Source organism: Microtus oregoni, unplaced genomic scaffold, assembly GCF_018167655.1.
Source record: "Microtus oregoni isolate MIOR12 unplaced genomic scaffold, Mior012 000023F_ref0000262, whole genome shotgun sequence".
Classification (NCBI taxonomy): domain Eukaryota; kingdom Metazoa; phylum Chordata; class Mammalia; order Rodentia; family Cricetidae; genus Microtus; species Microtus oregoni.
In genome coordinates, this window is record NW_024543082.1 from 21297150 (window position 1) to 21319907 (window position 22758).

Below are 22758 nucleotides of genomic sequence, written 5' to 3' on the forward strand. Positions count from 1 at the left end.
GTTCATGGCAGCATTGTTTGTAATAGCCAGAACCTGGAAACAACCTAGATGCCCTTCAACGGAAGAATGGATGAAGAAAGTATGGAATATATACATATTAGAGTATTACTCAGCAGTAAAAAACAAGGACTTCTTGAATTTTGCATACAAATGGATGGAAATAGAAAACACTATCCTGAGTGAGGTAAGCCAGATCCATTTATTTTCTGATCTTTCTCTGTGTTTACAAAATCCTCACCTGATGGAGGAAGGTCATTGGCTAATAAAGACACTGCCCTGGCCCATTTTATTGGTTAGAGGATAGGTGGGAGGAATAAACAGAACAAAATGCTGGGAGGAAGAGGAAGTGAGCTCAGAGACTTGACAGCTCTCCTCTAGGGAGCAGACGCCTGAGAGAGATGCCATGCCCCGCTCCCAGCATGAAGCTCCGACCCAGGATGGACATAGGCTAGAATCTCCCCGGTAAGCGCACCTTGGGGTGCCACACACAGATGATTAGAAATGGGCTAAATTAATATGTGAGAATTAGCCTAGAAGAGAATGGGCCAAGCAGTGATTAAAAGAATACAGTGTCCGTGTAATTATTTTGGGGCATAAGCTAGCCGGGCAGGCGGCCGCGGTGCTGGGGACGCAGCCCCGCCACTCTTATTACTACATATGGCGCCCACGTGGACAACTGCTTCCACATAAAGCCTGAGACAGCTTGAGAAGTAATTCTAGAACAAAATGAAAGCATTGTGCCTGGTTTCTTGGTAGCATCAATTTCTCGGTTCTACTCTGCTTGCTAGAGGCAAGCAAGTGCCTCATCTAAGAGAGGCTTCCTGACTCAGCTTTAGCTGCAAAGCCTGCAGCTCATTAAGAGGTCCTGCCATGAAACACTTAAACGGTGTTGACGAAAAGCTGAACACATGCTTTTCGGTTTTCAGCCATACCAGGAAAAAAGCTGCGCCGTTTAAAAATGCCGGCTTTCTGGGCCATCCTGCCAGGGCAAACTCTGACTGTTTGAGGCAGGAGGGCCGGCTACTGAGAGAGAACTTGAGTGTTGTCTGTTGTAGCTCACTTGCTGGCAGGGACCTTGAAATGCCATACAGTTGTTGCAGTAAACATGGCTACAGCCTGTATATCCGCCATGAGGCTGGAAAGCTAAGAAATGGACTGGATCTAGCTGGCAAAGCCACGCCTTTAGTCCTACTGAGATTGCTTGGTAAATTAAAGACTCATGTGGTCAGAAAAAGAGAGATATACAGTAAAGAGAGATTCAAAGACAAAGAAAATTTCTAAATGGTTTGAAGTGTGTTAAAAATATATGCAGACTAAAATTTAAAGTTCTTAAAGTAATAAAAAAAAAGGAAGAGAGTTGTTGTGTGTGGTAGTACACACCTTTAATCCCAACACTTGGAAGGCAGAGGGAGATTGACCTCTGTGACTTCAAGGTGTGGTAGCACACGCCTTTAATCCCAGTGCCTAGAAGGCAGAGACAAACAGATCTCTGTGAGTTCAAGGTGTAGTAGTGTACACCTTTAATCCCGAATGCCTGGGAGGCAGAGACAGGCGGATCTCTGAGAGTTCAAAGACAGCTTGGTCTACAGAGTTACTTCAGGTTAAAGATACAGAGGACCTGTCTCAACAAGCAAAGAGTTAAAAGTAAAAATAAACAAAATAGAGGTTAAAACAAAGCTGTACAAAGATGGGAAATACACAGAGAATTTTGATACTGTATGCTATTGTGCTCTCTTTGAATTGTTTGAATGCTGAGGAAGGAGCAACAACTACTAAAAGATATTTATTTATAAATGCTGCTGAGCTAATCCAACATAGATACTTTGAAAATGCCTTGACTTTGAAATTTGGATCTAAGGATATGATACTTTGGAAAGGAGTTTCTTATTTTGTTTTCACAGAGGATGAGACGCTGTTCATTTCTTCTATTCCGATTTGGTATGATGGACCACGCCCCCCTGAAGGGTTGTTGTGAACATCTCCAGAAAATTGCTTCACTCAACTGCCAACTGAGAAGAAACTAGCACACAGGTTATACCATGAAAGACCTAATTAACGACGCCCCCATTCAGCAGGAAGCAGTTTGGAGAGAAATAACTGCGCCCATATTCCCAAAAAATGTTTATAAATGTTCTTTTACATTTAAAGGGGGATATGATATAGGTATGAATAATTTACATTAGTATAGATTTTGCTCTATTGATAGAGATTTAAGGTCAATTTTGTTATATATATGTGTTTCTGATTTTGATTAAGGTATTGTGATTGTGTAGTTCATTTAAATATGTACTGTATAATTAGGAAATATAGGTTGTTAATGGATAATCATTGATAATAGTAAAGCTTGTAGTATGTTAGTTAGATTTTCTAGATATATAGAGATATATTTTAGATAGACATTCTTCATGTCTTTCAAAGATTACAGAGTAGGACATTTAATGTTTTAATGACTAAGGACTTTTCATGACAATGAGACACTCTGCTCCTGGCAGCACCAATCTACTTCAAGAGGAAGATGGGCATCGAAGAGGATCCTTATGGAGTTTGATAGCCATTTGGGCAAGAAACTGCTCTTGCCTGGACTATTGCATAAACTGGAAACAGAGAACCCACAGAGAGAGGACTACTGAACTTGCCTAAGGTGAGATGATCTTTCGGGGTTCCTGATTCATGAAAGAGTCTGCGAGACATTCTGCAGGACACAACAGATAGTGACTGAACTGACTTTGAATTTTCCTGCTTTATGGAAATGTCTGCTGGATACCATGGGCCTGAAGGCCGAAGATGGATGCCCCAACGGTACAAAAGAACTTTGGGTGACTGTCCAGGCAGCGAGATGTCTTTGTCATTTCTAGAGTTTGAAGTTTCTTAGTTCTTGTTTACTTAGGTAATATTATATCTTTCTGGAGTCTTTGATGGAGTTAAGAATAGTTAGTTATAGTTATAGTTTTCCTTAGTTATGATAAAGATTATTGTAACTTTTACTTGATAACTGTTTTGTTATATGTAATTTTGCTATGTTAAAGTTAAAGCCTTTTTTTTTGTTTAAACCGAAAAAGGGGAAATGATGGAGGAAGGTCATTGGCTAATAAAGACACTGCCCTGGCCCATTTTATTGGTTAGAGGATAGGTGGGAGGAGTAAACAGAACAAAATGCTGGGAGGAAGAGGAAGTGAGCTCAGAGACTTGACAGCTCTCCTCTAGGGAGCAGACGCCTGAGAGAGATGCCATGCCCCGCTCCCAGCATGAAGCTCCGACCCAGGATGGACATAGGCTAGAATCTCCCCGGTAAGCGCACCTTGGGGTGCCACACACAGATGATTAGAAATGGGCTAAATTAATATGTGAGAATTAGCCTAGAAGAGAATGGGCCAAGCAGTGATTAAAAGAATACAGTGTCCGTGTAATTATTTTGGGGCATAAGCTAGCCGGGCAGGCGGCCGCGGTGCTGGGGACGCAGCCCCGCCGCTCTTATTACTACACTCACCTCTTTTGAAGACTCCCTGTCTGCCTAATGAAAGAGAAAAGGACCCACCTGGAAGAACACAGTTTTGCTGTCAAGGTAACTTTAGGTGAGGGATTTTCAACAGCTAAGTGGAAGGTATGTGAGATCAGTCCACAGTATACCTCACTAATGGAGTCAGTAGTACCACAGTCAGACAAAACCAAAGGCAGATAACAAGAATGACAAAAGTAGTATTGTTCTATATAATCACACATGGACACACACACATAGAGGTGTGCACACGTACATGCACACACATTTACTCATATGTATGCACATGCGCACAATACAACACACACACACACACACACACACACACACACACGCTCCCACAACCCAGAGGATCCACAGATAATAACATTTTATTTTATTTACTTATTTTGAGACAGGGATTCAGAAACCCAAAATTTCTTCTCCTGCCCCAGCCTCTCAAGTGCTAGAATTACCAGTGTTGCCACTATGCCTGTCTATACAATGACTTTTTAGATACTTAGACATAAAACATAGTAAGAAATAAATGAATTTTGTAAAGTGCAGATGTTTTAGAAAACCTTTAATTTAATACAAGAAAATCAGGACAATTAATTAGAAAATGAATGAACCAATTGTTCATCCACTTCCATCATAAATATCTGGTTTATTTTAAATGGAAAATATATCTTAAGTATTTAGTAATAAGAATATAATAAATATAATTTAAATGGGACATTTCTGATAATCAATAATCTTGGCCCAAATCAGAATCCTTAGTATCTGTTTATTTGCTTAATCCTCTCAGAAATAATATGCAATAGATTTTTAGCAAGAGTTCTATTTGCTGAAAAATCCCAACTTGTGAACAGGAAAGCAATATATGGGTATCTGTGTTGATATCCTCATCAGAAGCCAAAAGAGAAGATGATGTGAAGAATGGTTGGAAGTCAGATGTGGTATGCCCCAGGTTTGCTCTTGTAGAATTCGTGTGATGTCTGTCCCATAGTGGTACAAGACCACCATCCCATCCCTAGAGGTAAATGGCCTGTGTTCTAAACATGTGATTTTTTTGACTCTAAGAGATTTTTATGATTCAGCTGTTACTTAATTGAAGCACTCAGTTCAATTATATTTGATTGGCCCCTATTCACTGATGGGCCATTTGTAGACTTGACCTAAATTTGTGCCAAACATTTTAGCTTACTTTTCAAGTGTTGCTGTAGTAGGGTTTCTAAGACTGGATAATGATTCAAATCACTTTATTATGATAATTGTATTAGTTATTTTTCTCATTTCTGTGACAAAATAACTAGTGAAAGCAACTGAAGGGAAAGAGGCTGTATTTGGCTCACAGTTTGAGGGCACAGTCCATCCAAACGTGGCAGCAGGAACACGAGGCAGCTGGTCACATTGCATCTTCGGTCACGAAGTAGAGCGAGACATGCTGACTCTCAGCTTCCTTTCTCCTTCTTCAGTGCCTGGATCTCAGCCTATGATATGGTGCCACTGACATGGAAAGTGAGTCTTCCCTTGTTCGTTAAACATTTCTGGAAACATTGTAGACATTCCCAGCAGTGTGTTCCCTCAGCAATTCCAAGGTTCAACAAGTTTATAACAAAAACTAGCCATCACAAAAGTCTTAGAGTCTGGACCGCTTTAATGTTTTTCCTCCTAGATAAAAGATTTTCTATTCCATTCTCTTTTCAAGTTTCTAGATGGGACCAAGAAATACCCGAGAAAAAGAAGAAGCAATTGGTGTAGGGCTCGGTTTTGTCCAGGAGAGCAATCATTGTCTGTTACTTCTTAACCTGATCCTTCAGAATTTTCTACTACCATATGCCCAAAATAAGACATGGAATGCATCTATGAGACTAAGATTATACATTTACTAATTCAAGTAACTTATGCTCATAAAATATTTTTATTGCAACCAAACATATGTTAAAATTTATAAGTTCTATTAGTCATTAATGTATCGAAATATCTGAGAAAGTCACTTAAAACAGGAAGGTCATGTTTTGATCCACAGTTTCAAGTGTTGTAGTCCATAGTTAGCTGGCACCCTTGCTTTGGGTCTGTTATGGTGGAAACATCATGATTAAAGGGCATGACTAGTTAAGTAAAGCTGCTTAACTCAGGGTAGGCAGGAAGTAGAGAAACAGAGAGGCGGGAACACAGAAGAAGATATGTCTTACAAAAATCATAGGTCTAGTAATCTGCTTCCTTCAATGAGGCCCCACATCCTGATCATCCATTAAGTTATAGATTATTCTATTGATTCAGTCACCTCTCAATAGTTTCCTTAGCTGGGAAACCAACATTCAGTACCATTGACCTTTTGATGAGCGATTTCATACCCAAATAATACTGTATCATTATGAATTTGATACAATGACATAGCATCACATTAATAATAGCATTCATTTTATTTTAAAGCATTTATGTATAATATTTTGAAAAGCTCTTACTAGTCTTTAAATCTACTTATGAATTATTAATGTGCATTTAAGCTGAGCAAAACTGCTAATTCTAATTTGTTATTTGGGTTTAGGGTTAAGTTACATGCATTTCATTAAGAATAATCAATTCTAGCATTGATATTTTATAAGTTACTAACTTAAACATATGGACTTGACAGTTTATTAACATCTGTGGAGATGTTTGCCAAACATTTGATAAGTTCAGTAGTGCTAGAGAAGACAAGGAATGCCATGTATTCTCTGTGCATTTTCTGCTGACATACAAGTGAGAAACTATCACCAGAACTGAGTCTCATGTTCATTTAAACAGTTCTGCAAGTTCGATATTCAGACATCATTATAAGTGAACAAATCAGTTCAAAGAATCACTTGTGGTGAAATGTTAGAACATATATGGATTACCAAACACATGACTGGTAACTAATTGCTGATCACTGCTCTAATACAGGACTCCTATGTGGTGCAAGAAGGTGGCACTGCATTCAGTGAACTTAGGAGGGGGAAGCTAAGTATAACTATATAAGACTTACCAGAAAAATTCAAACCCTGTTTGAAAAGACAACCACAAATGATAGTCCAAGAGGACTATCCAAAAGTAACAACTGCCAAAATAACCAAACAATCTAAATATTCTTTGCAGGAGACACTATTTAGTATTCCCCACAGCTGATGAGGTGAGTTCCATCTCTGTGCTTTAAAACATGCATCACAACTTTTTGATAATTAATCTTGGCTCTCTTAATTTCGATATTTTGGCAGCTTGTCAACATAGGACAATCTAAGTGATGAAATGCACATTTGAATACATTAACTATGTAATTATGTGTTATTAAGAACATTCTATTCTGGAATAGAAGGCTTTTTTCCTTTGGATATTATGCAGACTGATTCAATAAAATTTGTGCTTAATATAAGAGGAGAAATCATTTAGTTGGGTAGGGATGAAGATGACCAACTAAACAGGCTTTCTAATTTTGTGGATTTCAGAAATTCACACAGGGAACATCACAGAAAACTACAGTCAATAAAAATGCTAAATTGTAAAGCCAAGGTTCAAGGGATACATCAAAAAAAAAAAAAAACAAAACAAAACAAAAAAAAAAAAAACCTCCTGCACCTAAGACCTAGGGAACATTGCAGAAGTGGGGTTGAAAAGACTGTAAGAGCCAAAGGATCAGAGACTTTGCTGTGACACTGTGTCTCCTAGTAATGACAAAAGCTATACTCATAAAGTCTCTCTGACATGACTGCCTAAACATGATCTGAATGAGGATAACAAAACCTTCATGTCTAAGTGGATTGGGAAAGCTCAGGAGGCTTCAACCAGGCAGAAAGAACTACAAGCAGCTAGCTGAGAGTAGGAGAAATAGTCTTACCCAGAGAAAAGTGTAACAATCGGTTGTAAAGTAGTAAATGATCAGCCCTGAAAACATACATATAAGTAACATTATACAAGCTGATCAAGTTATATTTAGGCATATGTATGTATACACAGCAGTAATTACTGAAAAAAAGAGGCCATGAATTTGAAAACGAGCAAGGAAGAGTGTATGGAAGGTTTAGAGGAAGAAGAGAAGGGGGAAATGGTGTGACTATCATTACAGATGGTTGTGAGCCACCATGTGGTTGCTGGGAATTGAACTCAGGACCTTTGGAAGAACAGGCAATGCTCTTAACTTCTGAGCCATCTCTCCAGCCCCCGACACCGCCCCCCGCACCAACATGCTTGCTCCGAGGCCTTCCTCGGGGAAGCCTGGTGGCTTGCCCTCCTCGTGGGCCCATGGGCCCATGGTATCACTTGCGCGGCTAGCTCAGTCGGTAGAGCATGGGACTCTTAATCCCAGGGTCGTGGGTTCAAGCCCCACATTGGGTGCCAAGTGTATTGGCATAAATGAATGCAGACAGATTGTAATAATATATACAGCTTTAATGGGGAAATAGACTTACAGAACCACAGGTTCCTGCAGAGAACAGGAAAGCAGAAGGGGCAGCGGGCTCATGCTCGCCAGATTTATATGTAAACATTAGCCCGAGGTGAACACGCCCCCTAAGGGGGTTGGGCTATCCCTAGAGACTATATTATACTCTCAAAAATAAAAGAAATAATTTAAAAGTAACCAAAACAAAAATTTGAAAGATTTTAAAAAAGAAATGGGTAACAAGTGTATGTATTGGTGTTGTTGTTACTGTGGTAGAGAGAATGAGACTGGGTCCTATAGTCAAAGATTTTAGCTCAATCTATTCCATTAATAAACTCATATCAAACAGCATCTTCTTTCCTGCCTCCCCTTTTGACATCATTTATCACAACAAAAGGAGACAAGAAACAGGGTCTCATGTACCAAAAGTTATCATATGTAATTGAGGATGGTCTTGGACTTCTAATGACTTGGGGCTTCTGGTGACCTTGGACTTCTGATAAACTTGGAATTCTGATAACCTTAGGATATCTGATAAATTTATATTTTTGATAACCTTGGACTTCTGATGACCTTGGAATTCTGATATTTTTAGGCTTCTGATGGCTGTGGATTTCTGGTGGCATTGGACTTCTGATGACCTTGTGATATGGGATGTCTTTCTGTGTTGCTTTTATTGGTTAATGAATAAAGTTATTTTGGCTAATGGGTAAGCAGATTAAAATTAGGTGGGAAATCTGAACACACACACATACGCACACAGACAGAGACAGAGAAAGACAGAGAGAGAGAGAGAGAGAGAGAGAGAGAGAGAGAGAGAGAGAGAGAATAGGCAGAGTTGAAGAAAACTCCATGTAGTCTCCAAAGGAGAAAGATGCCAGAACATTACTGGTAAATCACAATGTTGTTCTGATGTGTATATGAATAGAAATGGGTTAATTTAAGATGTAAGAGCTAGCTAGGAATACAACTGATCCATTAGCCAACCAGTGCTTTATTAAACCAATACGAGTGACAAATCATTACAGTGTCCAAGAGCATTATGCCACAGCATCCTGATGGCCTTGCACTTCTGATGGCCTTGGAATTATGATAACCTTGAAATTCTGATGGCTTTGGACTTCTGATGAACTTAGATTTCTGATGGTTTTTGACTTCTAGTGGCCTTAGAATTCTGATGGCCTTGGAATTCTAATTACTTTGGGCTTCTAATGGCCTTGGACTTCTGATGGCATTGACTTCTGATGGTCTTGGACTTTGGATCCTGCTGCTTCGACTGTCTAGTGCTGGGATCACAGGCACTCACTCATCATCAGTTGCAGTTTATGATATGTTGTGGACTGAACTGTTTTGTGCATACTAGGTAAATGCTCTACCAACCGAGCTACAATCTTGCACTCAGTTTCACTCCCTCTTTGTACTTAGTTGTCTTTTTAAACTATCTCTATCTAGTGTTGTCTATAATTATGACATTGCATAATGTTGCACTATGGCATATTCTATTGCAATGGGAGTGAGTGTTTTACTTTAATTCAAAGGAACCTGAAGGTTTGACTTATAATTAATTGGATTAAATAAATTATAGTTACATATTAGTCTACCAAATATCTCCTCTGAGCTTTGTAAGTCAAAACTCCAGTCACAGCCTTATCCCTTTCTGTAGTCCTTTATTAAGAGACCATTTTATAACTTAATTTAAATAGAATTTCCACTGGGTGATGGTGATACACACCTTTAATGCCAGTACTCTGGAGTCAAAGGCAGGTGGATCTCTGTGAGTTCAAGGCCAATCTGGTCTACTACACAGAGAAACCCTGTCTTAAACAACAACAACAAAGTTTTGGGAGATAGAGTAATGGATTAGCATAGATAGAGTAATGGTTCAGCAGTTAATAACACTGACTTCTCTTTTAGAGGTCTTGAGTGCAGTTACCAGCACCTACATGGTGGTTCACAGCCATCTATAACTGTAGCCTCATGGGATCAGATGACTTCTGATGTGCAGATAGATGTACATGCAGACAAAACATCCATAAATGATGGAGGAAGGTCATTGGCTAATAAAGAAACTGCCTTGGCACATTTTATAGGTTAGAACATAGGGGGGTGGAGTAAACAGAACAGAATGCTGGGAGGAAGAGGAAGTGAGCTCAGACTTGATAGTTCTCCTCTCTGGGGCAGACACGATGAAGCTCCGACCCAGGATGGACGTAGGCTAGAATCTTCCCAGTAAGCACATCTTGGGGTGCTACACACATTATTAGAAATGGGCTAGTCCAGGTGCGAGAGTTAGCCGAGAAGAGGCTAGATATAAGAAGTCAAGCAGTGTTTAAAAGAATACAATTTGTGTGTTGTTATTTCGGGGCATAAGCTAGCCAGGCGACAGGAGCTGGGGTGGCAGGAATGCAGCCCGCAGCTCCTACAACACATAAACATATACATATACATAAATACATATAATATGTATTTACATACATAAATACATATAATAAACAAACCTTACAAAAACAGTATTTCCAACATTTCTGTACTTTATATTAGGAAATTTAAGAAATTATGTTTCAAGTAAGGGAGATAAAGCAATGAATAATTTTCTGTGTAAGCATGAGGACCTGAGTTCAATCCCCAGAACCCACATCAAATCTGGGCAGGTATGGCTGCCTACATACAATCCCAGCGCACAAGAGGTAGAGATAGGAAGTTTCCTAGGCAAACTCTCTAGATCAATTAGTCTAACCAATGAGCTCTGGGTTCAGGAAGAGACTTTGGCTCAGTAAATAAAGTAGAAAGTGATGGATAAAATTCTGAAAACAACCACTGGCCTCTACTCAGGCATATGCACAAGTGTGAAAACATACACACAAGGCGAAGTAGAAAATTTCCTTTCAAAATACACATACTGCTGTGTAGTATTGTAAATGTAAAAATAGCGTGTTATCTAGTTCATCTCATTAAATATAAAATGAGATAAGAAATCTCTGACAGTAATAGGATAATCACAGTGCCAGTCCGTATCATTTCTCTTGTCATTGGTTCACCAACATTTCACCTGTCACCTAGTGCTAACTTACACACATTTCAGGAGCGACTGTAGAACTCATCCACAGTACACTGGAATGAGATTTTCAGGCATGTGGTATCAACTCAGACAATATGGTATTTGGGATTTTTATCAAGTAAAAGAAACTGAAAACTAGATGTGGATAGCCATTATTTAATTGCCAAAAGCAGGTTTGCTCAATATCATAATGGGTTGCTTTGTGAGTAGACTCCCCCAAATTAATGAATCATTAATCACTAAGAATGGGACAAAAAATGTTTTTCTAACATTTCCAAGTGCTTATTTCCTCCAATCTTGGAATACACAGAAAAACTTGGTGCATGAAAATTGCTAATGCTGTGGGAAGTAGTCGCTAAGCTTGGGGCATTTTCCCTCATCCCCTTTCCATAACACATATCTTGGGGGGGATTAAAAAAACACTCAAACTTTTCTTTCATTTTTTTTCTTACAGCTTCCATTTTCTACTATCCTGGGCACCTGGCTGCCATTTCCTAAATGCCAGTGTGATTAATGAGTGCCAGAGATAGCAGATGGGAAGGAAAGTTTCCCCTGTCTGACTCTTACATTAGTCAGTAGGATTTCTTTGTACTTTCCATACTACTCCATTCAACTGATCACTAAACAATTAGATACAGTGTGAGAGGCATTTGTACTTATTCAATAGAGTTTGCAACCAGACTCAGCTGAACACACTTTTGAATTTGTTTACTAATCTCAGTCAAACCTCAACCATGAAAATACTTTCTAGCCCACGTGATAGACTGCCTCTGCAGCTCATCTCTTTTTTGTCCCCAGACCTACCTATTAGACCCTCACTAGATAGTGTGAAACTTCACAATAGATTTTTCTAACATTGATATGAAAATTGACTTCATTATGATATAGACTGTGATAAATTCCTACTGGGTTTATAAAGAAATCCATGCTTCCAGTTGTGCAGACTCCTGAATTGTGGCAGGCATGCTCCCTGGAGCAGCTCCCATTATTCGGGGACTATTTTCAAGTCAGAAACCAGTGGTGTCTTTAGGTTGTTCTTTTCTTCCTGTGGCAGTGTGCCTTTTGGTCATTTTGCTTCTCACTAGAACCCAGCATGTGGCCATGGCAAAATGAATAAAAATCAATTCTATTTTGGTGGTTGTGGGTAATAAAATAAGCTATTGTGATGATGGAGAGGACATAGAAGTTCCTGGCTGTAATGAGGTTTATGGATTATCTGTGCCTGTGTGATCAAGGCTCACTTTTTAGCTGTGGGAGCTGGGAGATATCTATAAGGAAACAAATCCCGCTTTATAAATTTGTTTTGCTATCGCCTTGACTGTTCATTTTTTCTTTAATCATAAAAGCAGTGGTAATAAAAGCCGAAACATGATATGTAGGTATGAAATAAGAACAGACCTTTCCCTTTCTCACTGTTCTACTCCCAAGAAGTAACCTGGTTTGGGATGTTTCTATTTCTAAGTTTCTGGTTAATGATCTCTATTGATATCAATAATAATCTTATATCTCAACTGGTAACCAAAGAATTCATCCCACTAACACAATCCTGTTCTTTTAATATTTTACATTAAATTAATGTTTTAGCTCTTTCTTTCTACTTTTGCGATTTTCAACAGTATATTTTAAACAGATACTTTTAATGCTTATGTATGTATGCTTAATTTATATTCATCTATATACTAGCTACCTATAAACTACCTGCATATATCTACTGTAGGTTATTTTTGACTCTGTACAATGTAAGGGAAATAATGATTATTTATTACCATCTATACTTTGTTTATGGAGTTTGTCTTTAAAAATCAAAGTTAAACAAATTTCATAAATATTCATTTAACATAATTCATTGTGAATGGACCTATGCAGAAGCTAATATTTTCTTTGTATCAAAAACAGAACCCTCTGATGAACATCTCTAGTGACATGTTCGAAATCATGCTCTATTTTTGTTTGCTTTAGTAAATACGTATAAATATTTTAGTACCTTAAGAAATAGAATATATTAAAAGTTTTGACATTTTGTGGATTTTATATTGTTGTAAGAATAATAAAATTGCACTTAATTCTTAAATTAATTTTACTCTGTAGTAGGAAGCCATTTTCTTCTTGAAAACGTTTTTCGGTGGCATCTAGCTCTCTGCTTTGGTGATATTAATCTACGTTGTGGATTCATTTCTACACAGCTTTGCAGAGTTTTCTCCTTCTTATTTTTGCAGTTTAACTCAACAGCTCTAGAAACCGCTACACTGATCTTCCTTGGATTCTCTATCAGTCTTTAGTGCTTTCCTCAGGAAAAAAATATTTTTTTTCAGAAATAATGGATAAAAGAGTAGGAGTATTTACATGTCTGAAAGCATAATACCCTATCAACACTACACTCCCTATTGTGCTGACATTTAGGCTGGGTATGGCATTATGTGTTTATAGTGAGTGTATGTATAGATACCCATATGTATATGTTTTATAGAATTTCCTGTATTGTCTCTTGATGTCTTAGATGATGAATTAGAAGTTGATGACAGTTCATGGCTTTTGCTAATAGTACCCTCTTCTCTTTTGTTCTTAAAGTTTGAAAAACATTTTTCTGTAACTGGAGGTTTCTCTCCCACTCACCAGTTCCTGAATAACCACTCTGAGTTTTAATATTAATTACAAACCATGTAGCCTATTAGCTCAGGCTTATTATAGACTAGCTCTTACAACTTAAATTAACCCTTTTTTATTAATCTATATTTTACCACAAGGCTTGTGGCTTGTTACTTCACATCTTGCTTCTCTGGATACTGCTGGCATCTTCCTGACTCCATCTTCTTTTTCTTTTCTCTGTATCTTTGCTTGAATTTCTTGCCTGGTTCTATTCTGCCTGGCTATAGGCCAAATAAGCTTCTCTATTAACAAATGGTAATTAAACATATTTGCATCATACAGAAGTGCATCCCACATCATTTTCCCTCCATCTTTAAAATTTGAATTCTTCACTTTCTTCCACATTGTGCTTGTACTGAATTTAAAGACTTAGATCCATTTTAGTTCTAAATTTTTATGTGTTACATTGTTTAAAATTTTATTCTTCCCTTTCACATTTCTTATTTGTAAAATATGCACCTAATTAATTGTATTGCATAATCTCCAGTAACCTCCTAACTTTAAACTTTTCTATGATATTTTATGTCATTTTATATACTGTTTAAAAATCCTAAGGAAAAATTTTTAGTTCTACAATAGCCCACTTCTTAGTCCATTTTTTGTTGGAGTAGGTGTGATCTTGTTGGAGGAAATGTGTCACTACAGAGGCAGGCTTTGAGGTTTTATATATGATCAAGTGACTTCCAGTAAGTCAGTTCACTTCTTGTTGCATGCGGATTAAAAATGTAAGATTCTCAATTCCAGCTCCAGTGCCATGTCTTTCTGCACACCTCCATGTTCCACCATGATGATAATGGACTAACCCTCTGAAAATGTATGCCACCCAATTAAATGTTTTTCTTTTACAAGAGTTGTTATGGCCATGGAGTCTCTTCATAGCTTTAGAAACCTCAAAATACCATCCATAACAATTGTACCTCCCTAAAGCAGCTTCCAATAGGTTCTAGCTCTTAAAAATTCCATCACATTGATTACAGGGGAAGGACAGTTTAGGTATCCTCTCCACTGTTGCTTAGAGTTTTAGCAGGGGTCATCCCTGTAGATTCGTGGGAATTTCCCTAGTGCCATATTTCTTGCTAATCCCTTAATGACTCCCTCTATCAAGATATTCCTTTCCTTCCCCCCCTCTCTGTCCTTCCCTCTTCTTGAGCATCCCATTCCCTCATGTTCTCCTCCCCCTCCCCTTTTCTCCTTCCCTTTCCCTTCCACTCTCCCTTCTCCTGCCCCCTCATTCCCAATTTTCTCAGGAGGTCTTGTCTATTTCTGCTTCCCAGGGTATCCATGTATGTCTTTCTTAGGGAAAGGGAAGGAAAAAAGGGGAGGGGGAGGAGAACATGAGGGAATGGGATGCTCAAGAAGAGGGAAGGACAGAGAGGGGGGAAGGAAAGGAATATCTTGATAGAGGGAGTCATTAAGGGATTAGCAAGAATCCTTGTTACCTAGCTTCCTTGGGATCATGAACTATAGACTGATTATCCTTTGCTTTACGTACAATATCCACTTATGATTGAGTACATACTGTTTGTCTGTCTCAGTCTGGGTTATGGGTTACCTCATTCAGAATGATTTTCTCTAGTTCCATCCATTTACATGCAAATTTCAAGATGTCATTATTTTTTTACCATAGAGTAGTACTCCATTGTGTAAATGTACCCACCACATTTTCTTTATCCATTGGTAATGTTGAGGGGAACCTAGGTTTTTTCCAGGTTCTGGCTATTATGAATAATGCTTCTATGAACACAGTTGAGCAAACATACTTGTGTTATGAGTGTGCATCCTTTGGGTATATTCTAAAGAGTGGTATTGCTGGGTCATGAGGTAGATTGATTCCAAATTTTCTGAGAAACTGACACACTAATTTGCAAAGTGGCTATACAGTTTGCAATCCCACCAGCAATGGAGGAGTGTTCCCCTTATGCCACATCTCCAGTATAAGCTATCATTGATGTTTTTGATCATAGCCATTCTGACTGATGGCTATAATTATCATCATAAAACCTCCATCGAGCAATTGATGGAAGCAGATACAGACCCACAGCAAAGCATTGACCTGAGTTTCTGGAGACCAGTCCAAGAGTGGGAGGAGCAATAATATGAGCAAAGGGGTCAAGACCATGATGATGATACCTACAGAAACAGTTGACCTGAGCTAGTGAGAGTTCACTGATCCTGGACTAATAGCAGGGGAACCTGCATAGGACTAAACTAGGCCCACTGAATGTGGGGGACAGGTATGAAGCTTGGGTAGTCTTTGGGGCTACTGACAGTGGGACCAGAATTTACCCCTAGTGTTTGAACTGGTGTCTTGGAACACATTATCTTTGGAGAGGTACTTTTCTGAGCCTAGATATAGGGGGGAGGGTCTTGGTCCTGCCTCAAAGTGATGTGTAAGACTTTATAGACTCCACAAGGGAAGCCTTATCCTTTCTGAGGAATGGAGAGGGGGGTGGGGTAAGAGGAGGGAAGGGAGTGGGAATGGGGATAGCTATGTAAAACAAGAAAAGATTGTATTAAAAAAATTCTTACATCCAAAAAAGGAAAAAAAGATCCATCACACTGGAGACCAAGCATCCAGCATATCAACTTTGATGGAGCTTTGCTTAAAATTTTTATAACGACAATTATACTTTAAATTTCCCAAAACTCTTTTGTAGTCTGATTGAAATAGCAATATTTTTATCCTTTACAATTAACACTTTGTGAATCTCTATGAACACACTAAATAAAATATTTTATAATTTGAATCATTCCTCATTAAGTCCAGTGGTCTTAGTCCTCTTGCTCCTACTATTTTGGTAGTTTGCTATAGTTGTTTCTTCTTTTTTTTCCATCAAAATCTAAATCCCATGAACTCTAATATATCTATTCTTCTGGACAGCAAGATTTTAATAATTCTAGAATCAAGATGTATCTTTGAATTAATAATATTTCACACTATAATTGAACTGTATTCTCAAATGGCATATAAAATATGTTCTATAATGAATATTACTTTTTTTATAATCAAACAAATTAAATGACAATTTGTCCTTGGATATTATATCCATATATGTGTTTTTATACACATATTTAGGTTGCTTACCCTGGGGATTTGAGCTATTGATACTGGGTTTTGTTTGACAATGTCAGTTTGGATTGCACAAGAGAGAGAGCATAAGAGTAGACGAAAAAACATTACTCTAGAATATGAGACATAAAAGAGCCTAGCCATTCATTTTTTAAAATACAGTCTTTTTAGTCTCATAATAAGCTATTCTACTAAATTCTGGGGCAGGGGTTATAAATTAGACATTATTATGATTATTATTTTCCAGGATGCTTGATATCAGGACTTTTGCCTTACTCCCTGTTAATGATTCATGTTGTCAACGAGAAAAGATTTAGAAGCACCTATGAATTTTTTTATATCAACATTTGTAAGGGTATTTCCAAAGAGGTTAAACAAGGAGTGGGTAAACCAACCCTGAATGTGGTAGCATTGCTCCATGGGTTAGGGTCCCTGACTGGTAAAAAGGAAAAGGTAAACACAGCCCCATAATTCATCTCTCTCTCCTTTCTGACTGTGTATGCAATGTGAAAGACTGCTTCACACTACTGTCATGGCTAGAGATACTCTTTCCCACCAGGAGTCAAATGATCTTTCCTTCCTTCTTCCCTCCCTCCACCCCTTCCATCAGATATTTAGCCACAACAAGAACAGTAAGCACACTTCCCATTCTTGAGTCTACACCAGTTAATTGTCTTTAGATGTTTTGAATTCCACCAGATCTTCCACCAGAGCAACAGAATTTTCTTGTACTATTTTGACTCATGTTGTCCACTTTGATTTACCCATCGATATGATCAGAATGACTTGTGTGCTCCTTCCTCCGTTAGCTTAGATCAGCAGTTATCAAACTTGTCCGCACATTGCAATCATTATGAGAGCTTCAAAAAACACTGACCTCTGTATCTAGCCTTCCAGGGATTTTTTTTTTCAAGACTGGTTGGGCTAAATCTAAATTGTAGCAAAGTTTGAAAGCTATCAACCTAGAGCAGCTCTGAAATTGAAAACTTCAAGAGGAAGTGGAATGTAGTATTGATTGCAACTCTGTAGCCAAATAGCCTACGTTTATTTCCCAGTTTCTTCACTTAATATTGTGTGACTACAGGCAACTGCATTTCTGTGTGCCTCAGATTTAAATCCTTGCTGTAACTCCAGTTTACCTGCAATTTGGGGAAACAACAACTACGAATTGGACTGTAACTATAGTAATAATAATCTATAAGATCATTATGTAGGCTTAATAAATCAATATAAAACAATACTTAGATCATAATGTTATATAAGTGTAAAATAAATATATCAGCTACTGAACATTATTCTCCTCTATTAAAAATCTCAGCCTCTTAATCGTCAACATTCTGAACACTTTGTTTTCTCAGTCCATCTGTAGCTTTCTTCATTTTCATAAGTATCTTTGAATCTGTAGTCCATAAACCTTTGCTGCATCCAGGAGATTTTAATCCTGTTGTTTTTCTGAAGATACAGCCATCCATTAATTCATACCTTTTTTTCTTTTTTCCTCAGACTATTGGACAATGTTGAGAAAACATGGTGTCATTACAAATGTAGTGTTTCATACCCGGTGCTACACAGGACAGACACATCACCCTGACACTATTTTTTCACATGCCTTCGGTAAATTTTTCCATGGCAAACAGATTATTTCAAACCTCCTGTTTTCCTACAACCTACTCACTAGGATTCCTCTTCATCTTAACAAGAGTCTTTGCCTTCTATTTCATGAACAAAGACTCTCAATGATTGACTCGGTCTTTCTGCAAACAGATCAATTCATGCTCTCAGCCTCTCTTCTAGACCCATAGAGCAGACATACCTTCTGCTCAGAAGAAATTTATTCTCTTCCTCTCTTCCCTCCCTCTGTGTTTTCACATTCTTTCACCTGGATTGTTTTTCATCTTCATGTATAAGCATGTTTAACCTTCTCATGGAAAAACCATCCTCTCCAAGACCTGTCATCTCTGTACCCTGCTCCTCACAGCTAAACTATTCAAGAAACAGTGTACACATCCTCCCTTGCCTCCGTATCTCTCTCTTTGTTTCACTGAAATTAAATGACTCTGCTATGAGTCAATTAAGTTTTTTGATGACATAGCTTCCAAATTTATTGATTTTTCCCAAGTTTCATCTTCATGGGCTTGTGTACAGCAATGGATAAAATGTATATTTTTCTGTCAAATGGTCTGCTATGTCTTCTGAAACATTGTTCTCCTCTGATATTTTCTCTTGAAAGTTCCTTCTTAGACTTTCCTGGAGCTTATTTGTTTGACCTTATTTGCTACAGGTGCCACATCACATGGCCTTGACGTCCTAACTCTGGATGTCTCCCCTAGCAAATTATTTCAATAATTGCTATAAATATGTTGGGTCTATAGCCTCAAACTTGCCCTAACCTTGTATTTGTACAATTGACTAACAGGACTTTTCCAACTGGAAATTCTGAGCAATTTCTGAAATTGAGTTTTTTTTCTTCACCCCAATATTGTCTTCCTTTAAGTATTATTGAATTATTGCAGTAATTAGCAAATGACTAGTGGTACCTTCTGAGACTAAGTTCCAGGACCACTCTGTACACCCACCCATGCTTTCCCTTCACACACTAGAGAAGTTTCTACACCACTTGCTTCTACTTCTGTTGGCATTCTCATCTGCTTCCTGGCCTACCACCTCTCTCCAGTATCGCTATGTAATCACAGCATCTGGATGCACCTGTCTCCAACTGAGTTTCTTGCTTTTCCTTGTGTCTTCCAATATTTCCTTCATTAGGAAATTCTTCCCAAGACTTGTGAAAAAGGAAATGGACATTGGATTGTTCTATGATTCATGGTACACTCATTTTGCTATGTTGCATAAACCATTATGAAGAGTGATGTGGCCCAGTGTGAGGAAAGAGAGAGATGGGTTCCATCAACTGTTCTGCAGTTACAGCCCATCCTGCACTGGAAGAAAAGCAGGCTGCACTTCCTCATACTGACAGGCTGAAGCCATGGAGTTGGCTGTTGTCAAAGAACAATAAAAGGACACCAAGTTTCAAGAGATCACAAAGCCAAACATATCACTTTTATTTCTAGTACATACAATTAGGGCTTTGGAGGTATATCCCAGGCCAGCATGGTTGTCACTTGAATCTCATCAGGAGCACAGATTCTTGGGTCCTTCTCCAGATGTGCTGACTTGATGGACAGATGCCAGTGACTCACTCTGGACAGTTCTCATGCAGGTGACAGTTGGAGAACTTCTGGCGTAGAATCATAACTCCTATATAGTGGTAGTGAGGAATTGTTTGTCAAAAATAAGAATAAATATTGATACAAAATATAAAAGAGCTAGATTGTAATGTAAAAATTTCTTGGAAATTTGTTAAATCGAAATTCTTTCCAGATAGCCTCCCTCTTCCTGCCAGAGGAATTTTCGGGGCCTGAGTCCCCGGCTAGTCATTAAGATCATGGCTTCTCTTTCCATTTGTGTCTAGTACTTTTCATTTCACAATCTTCCAAAGCAGTCATAACTCCAAAGTGGATCCCCAGAGACCAACTACAGAGCTTGATTGGTCTAGAGGGCAAGCTTGCAAGAGCTTGGCTTGCGGTAGCTATGAGGACTCTGAACATGAGCAGCAAATGATGAATATTTTAATTAAATATAGGCAGCATTGATGGAAATGTAAATATGTAGGTCTGGCTGTAACTTCTGCTGTGTCCCATAAGTGGCATATATGAACTAGCACCCAGCACTTTCTTCCATATCACTCTTGATTCTATATGGGGCTCGATGGCCAATAACATGGTTTCGGAGGACGGAGAGATGCCATGCCTGCATGCTTAGAGTGGCATGGTGAGCTGCAGCCTGTGATTCAGAATAGAAGATGGCCGGCACCATAACATCTGTATTCAAATTTACAATGAATATTTCTCATGTTTAGCACACCATAAGAGAAGTAATTCTAATGTAATGTTTATAAAGTTCCCCAGTCAACTGACCCCAACTGATTTCCTTAGGAAGGCCATGAAACGAAACCCAGCCCCTTCAGCCGGCCGTCTCACAAAAGTATGACCTCAGTTCTGAAAGGATAGACCTCAACACTGGATGACATAGTAAATGTAGTTGACGAGACAGGTTCTATTTTCAGTTCAAAGAGTCTCTTACCATTGCTCTTAAGACATAATTTCCCTTCTGCATCTAAGAGATATGATTGTGGGGAACTGAGCTTTGGAGAGAAACTTTTTTTTTTCTGGTGCCAGTGAAGCAGTTAAGTCTGCACTAGTGTGAGTCATTAAATCCATAGAAAACGCCAGGCTCAGAAGCCCAGGAAGTTCTGGAGGCAATTGATATGTGACAGAGCCCTTACATGTCCAGGTGCAGAGGTTGGGGTTAGTGAAATGCCCACATTGGTTAGAGTTTCAGGCTTTGTAATCGCTGACTACGATTTTCTGCTAAAGTTTTGCACAAGAAGGAAATTAGAGCAATGGGCAGGCAACCTGCCTCCATGCCTGTGAGGTTGTTGGGAAGGACACTGCATATATCCCAGTGCTGGAGAACCAATTCAGAGAACACCTTCCAGGGAAGCCTTAAGAAGAAGTGGTTACTGATAGCCACAAGGTATCGGTGCGGGATGGGTTTCTCAGTGACTTTTTTTTCCATCCTCAACTCTGCTAAAAATGGAACACTTTGCTTGAATCTGATGAATGTCAGCCAGGGTAGAGGAAAAAGAAGGAAATGTAACTATTTCCTGAAAAACAAAATTACCCACCTACTCTGCCATGGGAGCTAGTGTGAAATAAGATGATCACAATAGCAGAAAACTTCAAACCCAGGTTTATGGGGTTTCCGGAAGTCAACTGCTTGTATACTCCACTACAGGCTGTTAGCTGCTGATCTCAGAGGAACCCAGTATCCCACAAAGACAGCATGTGCTTAGCCCATTATCACCGGCATAGTTGAGCACAGTCACAATGAGAAAGAGGTAAGAAAGGCCCCGTAGCCGACAAGTCTTTCCTGGACAACTTTAAAGGGAGTCTTTCAAGTTTAAAGATTTCCCAGCATTATACTGAGGCCTCTTAGTGGAAGTCACAGGGCTGGGATCAGGAAGTGCATTTTGTTATCAGGTATTGGACTACCAGAGATCACTGTTTGAACAATGTTTATAGACAATATGTATCCTGGAGGTAATTTTCCCTAGACCAGGAACAGTCTTGGGCAAGATTGTCTTCTTTCATCTTTCAATCCTCTCTCTCTCTCTCTCTCTCTCTCTCTGTATATGTGTGTATGTGTGTGTGTGTGCATGTAGGTGTGTGGTATGTGGTATTAGTGATTGAATCCAAGGCTTTGTACATGCTAGACAAATGCTCTACCATTGAGCTATATCCACAGTTCTCCTTTTACTTTCTTCTGACAAAGGATTTCGCTAAATTGCCCAGACTGGCCTTTATCCCACTCTAGAAAAGGCTGGCTTTGGACATGATATCACCTAGCCTCTACTTCTCACGTAGTTTGGGTCACAGACTTTATCCATCAGGCCTGACTGGCTCTGGAATTACTTGAAATGAAGATGACTAGTGATCAGCTATATAGTCATTGAGTTAGTAACAGCCCGAATCAAAAGGAGGTACGGAGACCGTCTGTGAATTGTGACTTGTGTGACTTGTTTAAAATGACATGGGTCCTCTGAGGAGGGCATGCCAACTGGAGGTCTTCTGTGTTTTCCTTCTTCATGGTTAGGCCGTTGATGCCTACAGAGGATTCAAGACACACTGTGATATTCTATTTCTTTTTCAGAGTCTGTGCCTTGGCTATTGGTAAATCAATAAGAGAATGAAATGAGAACTGATTAGGAGGCTCACCGGGTAAAGGCACTTGTCATGATGCTTGACAACCCAACTTTGATCCTCAGAACCCACATGATGGAAAAAGAGAGCCAACACCCGCAAGTGATCTTCTGACCTCTATACATATGACAGGGCTTACCCAATCACCCACAAAATAAGTAAATAAAAATCAATTTAAAAATAAGTAATTTTTTGAAAACAAAAATGAAGTGAAGTAAAAAAGAATTAGAGAATGAAGATTTAAATAAAGTTGTATTTTTTTGAATTTTACTGAAATATAGAGTGTAA